Source organism: Dendrobates tinctorius, unplaced genomic scaffold (assembly GCF_039654945.1).
Source record: "Dendrobates tinctorius isolate UK_male_01 unplaced genomic scaffold, ASM3965494v1 ptg000030l, whole genome shotgun sequence".
NCBI classification, from domain to species: Eukaryota; Metazoa; Chordata; class Amphibia; order Anura; family Dendrobatidae; genus Dendrobates; species Dendrobates tinctorius.
In genome coordinates, this window is record NW_027361698.1 from 2,341,047 (window position 1) to 2,348,486 (window position 7,440).

Genomic DNA, 7,440 nt, shown 5'->3' on the forward strand with positions numbered 1-7,440 from the left:
TTGCGCAGGTGTTCTCTGATCCATCTAATCAGGGGGTGGCAGACCTAGACAAGAGTCTCAACAAATTTGAAAAGCTGCTTATATTGGAAACTAAAATCTGGTGGGATCATGCCACCTTAAATAACTATATTGCAAAGGACATGATACCAAGAGGTTTACGTATAAAAAAACTGCCTACTACTGTTTACTCAGATGAGTTTAAAAATGAATGGAATGCTATATTGAGCAATTGTTCGGCAAATTTAATGAAATTAATAATAAAATATGAAGATCAGAAATTGAAGGAAATACAAGAGGAATTGAGTCTATTGAACATTTCAATGGTGGAATACAAAACATTACCACAATTTGACTCTTCAGTGACTGCTGTGGACAAAAAGGTGTCAACATTGGAAGATGAAATTATGGATAGAAAGAAAAAAAGTTCACAAGAGACTTGAATGACTATTCTACCAATATGGTGTATGAATGGGGAAAATGGTAGGGTCTAAATAGAACCCCAAAATCTATCTTGAAGCAAAGCCATGTTCACAATAAGCGCAGAAACTCCACCAGAATTCCAAGATCTCATGTTTCCTTCACTTCATCAGAGTTGGATTCTTCTGACAATTTTTCAAGCATATCTGATGTTTCATCTAATGAGATCACTCCAGGTGCGTCCAGACGTAATCTTCATTATTCAAAAAATGTCAGAGGCGTTGAGGCAGAAAACACCGGAGGAACACAAGGAATTACAACTCGGAGAAAAAAATATTGGCACCAATAAAAAGCTGCAATAATGTCCTCAATTTATCTTCAATTATTCTAACCAAAGAACAAACCCAAATATTATCATTGGGTCTCAATTTTGTCCCTGATCGAGATTTTGATCTGTTTTCCACCATTATGGACGTTAATAAATTTATTCGCAATTTGACAGTTAAAAAACATTTTTTTGACATTGATAATTCAGATTGTGTCCCTCTATCTAGTCACCCCTCAGATGCTAACAATGAGTTTGTGGACATGAATTTTGAGGAACAGTTAGCACTGGTTACTCTGCAGGATCTAGATGAACATTCCCTTTCCAGCAATGATCAATGTGAACAGACACATGCTTTTGAGCTTTTGAGACAAAAAATCCGTATTTTTACCCAGTGCAAACGAGATCTAGTGGCATGGAACAATTTCAGGATATGGTAGAGAGGGATTTGCTCCATTTATATGATCAAATGAAATCCAAAGATAAATCAAACAACAAAAAAATTTTTTCAAATTATCAGCACAAAATCCTGCAGGATTTGAAAAATAATGCTGATTTAGTCATTAAAATGTCAGACAAGGGAGGAGTGGTAGTGGTATTGAATGCCACTGATTATTATCAAAAAATGATGGAATTATTATCAGACAGTACCATCTATAAAAAACTACCGCATAACCCGTCAATAAGATTTAAGGAAATAAGTAGTGCTCTAATAAAGGAAGGTTCCAGTTTGGGGATTTTAACAGCTAGTCAAGCAGAATACTTGGAGGTAAAAAATCCCATTTTGCCAATAATACATGGGGTCCCCAAAATCCATAAATCTGAGGGTATTCCACCTTTGCGCCCAATAGTATCGGGCATTGGCTCAAATAATGAGCATTTATGTCAGTGGGTAGATTCGCTGTTACAACCTCTAGTGCAGCGCACCCCGGGATACATCAGGGACTCCAAACAGGTTTTGGGGGCATTCTCCAAAAAAACTTGGTCATCCAAATATAGTTGGCTAACTTGTGATGTTATTTCATTATACACGTGCATTTTCCATGATATAGCCATACGAGCATTACAATTCCATTTTGTCAAATACAGCAATTTTTCATCTGAGCTGCAAAATTACATTCTACAAGTAGTTGCATTTCTTATGTCACATAATTTCTTCACGTTCAATGGAGAATTTTTTTTGCAACTTAGAGGAGTTGCAATGGGAGCTAAATTCTCACCCTCCCTTGCAAATCTTGTAATGTCATTCTGGGAAATGGAATATATATATTCCACTGCCAACCCTTTTTCAAAGCAATTAATCTGGTATGGTAGATATATCGATGATACCCTCATCATTTGGGGTGGAGATATTTCTGCCATACCAGATTTCATAAAATATATTAATTCTAATAACTATAATATCAAATTCACGTATAACTACAGTTCTAACAATATTGCATTTCTGGATTTGTGTTTGAGTGGCACAGATGGTGCGGTCATTCATACCAAAACGCACCATAAACCATACAGTGGGAACACGGTGCTACATGCAAGGAGCAGTCATTCAAAACATACAATCAGGTCAGTCCCTGTTGGTGCATACACCAGAGTTAAACGTAATTGCAGCTCAGAGGAATCCTTGCAAGAGGAATTTGCACATGTTACCAATAAATTGACAAATCGCAATTATCCAAAATGGACCCTAACTAGAGCACAAAAAATAGTGCAAACCAAAGATCGAAATGACTTGCTGGCATCAAGTACAGAAGGGAAAAAAAAGGCAATAACTATGGGAAAAAAACCCTATATATGTTTCCAGTACAGCCCGCAATTCACATCTATAAAAAATATTGTTCACAAGTTTCTACCCATTCTGCACCAGGATAATGAATTGGTTAAAATTTTATCATCAGGAATTAATGTGGTGTCAAGAAAAGCACCGTCTTTAGGGAGTATATTATCCCCCAGCATGTTTTCACTAACACATCACAAGCCTAAAGAAAACTGGTTAACGGTAAAGGGCTTTTACAAATGTGGTGCTAACATTTGTAAAATATGCAAATATGCCCAAATTTCTCAGGAATTCACTAATAATAATCATACTTCATGTTTTAAAATAAAAAATTATTTCAATTGCAATTCTAGCAACATAGTGTATAAAATTAATTGTGAACAATGTGATTTATCCTATGTTGGTTGCACCTCGAGGCAGCTAAAAATAAGAATAAGGGAACATTTAAATGATATTAGCAATACAAATAATTTTATACGGAATGTCTCAGCAGTTTCCAAACATTTTATTGATTGCCATGCCCGCAATACATCACACCTTAAAGTTCAGGGAATAGAAAAAGTAAACCTGTCATCCCGTGGGGGAGACATCAGGCGATGTCTCCTTACTCGGGAAGCATTTTGGATATACCATTTAAATACTAGACATCCAAATGGTCTCAATAAAAGACATGATCTGTTGTTGCACTATTGTTGAATTTCCCCTTTTTCCCCTTTTTTTTTTTTTTTCTCAAAAGAGGAAAAAAAACTTTGGGTTTTTTTTTTTTTTTTTTTTCTATGTCGCTTTTGTATTTAATTACATGTGTCCAATTGGATTGGCTCATGTGATCATGTGATTTTTAAATGATGTTTTATTCGTTAAGCTACATATATATGTCTAATCTAAGGCAAATTTCAAACATGGCTTTGACAAAGACCGTCTGGTCGAAACGCGTAGCCTGTCATCTCTGTTGTGGTGAGGTTATATGGAGAGTCTTCACCATTGTATGTTTTAATGGTTTTTCATTAAAGAAGATTTTAATAGCAGCTGGAGCAGAATTTTCCTTCTATGCACTATGCATGCGCCTGCCTTTTTCTTCCGGGACCAAGATAAAGGCGCCCACCGGAGGAGGCAGGAGGGCCCATGAACCATGAGGACCACCGGGAGGTACCGACGGGGATCGGGGATCACATCAGAGGAGAGAGAAATTAAATGCAAAATCGTAGCTTTTTTTGCGATCGCCATTATAGGGTTAATAACGGCGATCGCAAAAGCGGGGTCCGTAAAAACCGACCCGAATCATGTTCTCTGGGGTTTCGGCTACCCCCGGCAGCTGAGACCCCAGAGAAAATCCAATGCTGGGGGGCGCTATTTACTTTTTCCACAGCGCCATTAATTAATGGCGTTCTGATTTAAGTACCCTTAACTCCTGCCGTTAAAAGGCATATCGGCAGTCATTAAGGGGTTAAACAGGTGAACCAAAACAGACCTACGTTATTAAATGTCTCATTTTTCTCTATTTTTATATCAAACATTTGCTTAACTCAATTTTATTCCTCCTGCCCAAAATGAAGCATGTAACAACACATGCAAGGAGGTAGTCTCAAAATCTAGCCACAGAAAAAACATTACTGTTGTAGGATGTACAGTTGCCTAGTTGGATAAGTCAACCAGGTGTGCAAAAATTAAATCATGTATATTAGCATTTAAAAAAAAATAGAATTTTGAAAACCTATTATCCCCAGTGACCAATAAATCTAACCAAGAATGCAACATTGGTTGTACATTAGGTAAAAGCTTTGTAAATAATTTGCAGCAACAGCCAGTAGTATTGTTCTTGTGTGTACAGTTGGTAAATTCAACTAATATTCAGCTGCAAAAACTTTAACCTTTTATTTTTGTGTATATTTTTTAAAATTGATTCCCTTCTTGCAATATAATGTAAAATATTGTTACAACATAGGTTCATGGTTGTAATGTAATTTGTGACAACAGCCTGTATTGTTCTGGTGTTTTAGTACTTGCTAAATGCAACTAATAAAACAGCTGTGAACCTTTTTTGTTATTCCCCTCTTTGAACAAGAATGAAATGTAACTCAAAATGATACTTTGCAAAATAGCTAAAAGTAGGTTCACTTTCGGAAAATATAATAGTGTGCATTGTGGTGATACGATGTATGGTTGATTAATTGAACTATTAAAATGGTTGCAGTACTACAGCACAATGTAATTTGGACCTTATTCTGACCATATGTGAATAAGCTTTGAGCTCTGACATCCTATCTGTACTCTCTAAACTGTAAAGCATAATATGGTGCTACTGGGCTGGCTCTCATCTTTTATACTTGATGTGATAGTTCCCACTAGGCTAGACCATGTGATGTGATAACTGCAGTATATCATATGCAAGACCATCAGTGGGTGTAAGGGTATGTGCACACACTGCGGATTCTGCTGCGGATCCACAGTGGATTTGGCCCTGCGGGTCCGCAGCAGATTCTGCTGCGTTGTACAGTACCTTTATTTGCTATGGAAATAAAAAAAACGCAGTGCACATGCTGTGGATTTTTCCATGCGGATTTGCTGCGGGTTACAATCCGCAGCATGTCAATTCTTTGTGCGGATTCCGGTGCGGTTTCACACCTTATAAATTATGAGGTGTGAAACCGCAGGCTAATCCGCAGATAATCCTGCGGATTTTTCAACAAAATCCGCACAACCTAAAAACTACGTGGGCACATAGCCTGAGAATTGAATCACAAATTGTTCAAAATCGTGGGGATTTGCGAATTTCAATTAATTCAAATTAAAGTTGTTTGTACGCCGATCGATTTTATCTTCTCTATGATGCACTCTTTGTCAATGAGTAAAATGGTGCTTTCTGAGTGATTTGCCCAAAACAAATAGCATATTATGCAAATCTGCCTGGTCCAGCAAATTTCATCATAATTAATTCATATTAAATCTGCACCTAATTGATACACTGTTTTCGATTATCATTATTACTTTCCCTTAAGCTATATAGCCAAAAGAGGAAAAAGGGAAAATGATAGAAGAGAGCTACCACAGGTAAGAAAAACACAATTGCTATCTCCAGTTTTCACTACCTGACAAAAAAAATAGTCTTGCACATGTCTTAATTCTGTATTAAATGTTAATCATAATCTGCTAGCAGCATATGCTGTAAGAGTCAATGATATTCTAAAAGATTGCTAAAAACATGTGTTAGATATGCAAATACACGAGCAGGTATACTGGCAGCACACCTAAAGATACCCAATACCTTCAAGATAACACCCACAGACCAATGAAGAACTATGTGATGGACTCCGTTAAACAATTAGGGCTCAACAGGCTAATGTGCAGTGGCTGATTAGAATCTCGTAATCCAATACAATCCTCCTTTTTTCTTGATGTAAAACTAGTCCATAGCAACACTGCTGTATAGGCGGTCTTGATTAAAAGCATATACCATAATGAAATCATTCTTCTCCAAATGTTGCAAGTAAAGATGAGTGGATTGATCTGTGGAGAATCGAGTTTGTGAAGAATTTCCTGAAATTCGCAGTTGCATGCAAATTCAAACATTTCGAGATTCACATTTTGCAACAAAAACACCTTGCCAGTGCTGTTTCTTACATTTGTGTGGAAAATTATTTGAAGTCGGTGAATTCAAATTTTAAAAGATTCACTCATGTCTAGTTGTTTTGAATGCAGGCAATGAATCCATCTTCACTCCTTATAAAGGAGAAATCTTTCCCAGTTTCTGACCCTCACCAATGGACATGCAGTACATCCAGTTCTACAATTGGGAAGCTCTTACGGAACATATATTGCAAATTAAAAGTTCAATGCTCATAGTACTATATATTCATTAAAAATAATGACTTTTATTAGAAATAATATGAAAAGCACATATAAATGGTCAAAAAGAAAGAAAAACATTAGAAATCAAGCATGTTAGATGTGTGAACCATCACACATTTTCGAACCTTAGAACTCTCTGGTTCTTAGTTATATCTAACTAGCTGAGCAAAAAGGCTGATTGATTAAAGACACCCTTTGAGGGTGTGTCCACTTAGCCCATTGTATAACAGGTTCAATATTCCTAATGGTTCCCATCTCATACATGTTTGTTTCCAATATTTTCTTTCCTTTTGATCTTTTCACTATACTGATGTGTGCTTTTAACATTTTTTTCTGATATTTGCTGGACTAACTACCTTTTGGAATACTAACCATGAGATGGACTTCAACTGCATTGCTCCTGTGAACCTCCAGAGTTGTGTTTACCTCCTATTAAGAGAGTAATCAGGTATAACTTTTAAATTTGCACTTCAATGTTTTGCTCTCCCTGACGTTAGCTTTAAGGGACTAGGCACCAATTAACTCAACTAAAAAAAGTGCTTTGTTGAATACAAATTTCACCTTACAAGTAGATTTCCAGGACCTCTTCAGGGTGATGCATACCAAAAAATTATTCATATAGCACACAAACGAAAAGAGAAGAAATGGAGCACTCACCCGGTCCTTGATGTTCAATTTTTTTAATCCATATTAGAATAGCATCCACATCATGCTAAAGTATGGTGTGCAGGTGGCAGGGGAGTAAGCAGCTAGAAAAGCCTGATGGCCTACAGCCTTTTCGTGCTGTTCATACGCATCTACGGGCCCATACTACTCTATACACTCTTCTACTACATATAGTAGCTCTTCCTGATGTATTTACAGACTTTGCAGCCTCCACATTTACAAGTATTTGAATTTTTTTTTTGGGTCATCCATATATCATCCTTTTTAGGCTCTTCAAAATAGCTATGAACTTATTTGCCATCCCTTTTTCCAAGAACAGATTCCATAGCACACTCATCCACTATATATATTTTATATATTACCATATATAGGAACAATTCCTTATCACGCTCAAGTATTGACCTTTGGTAAC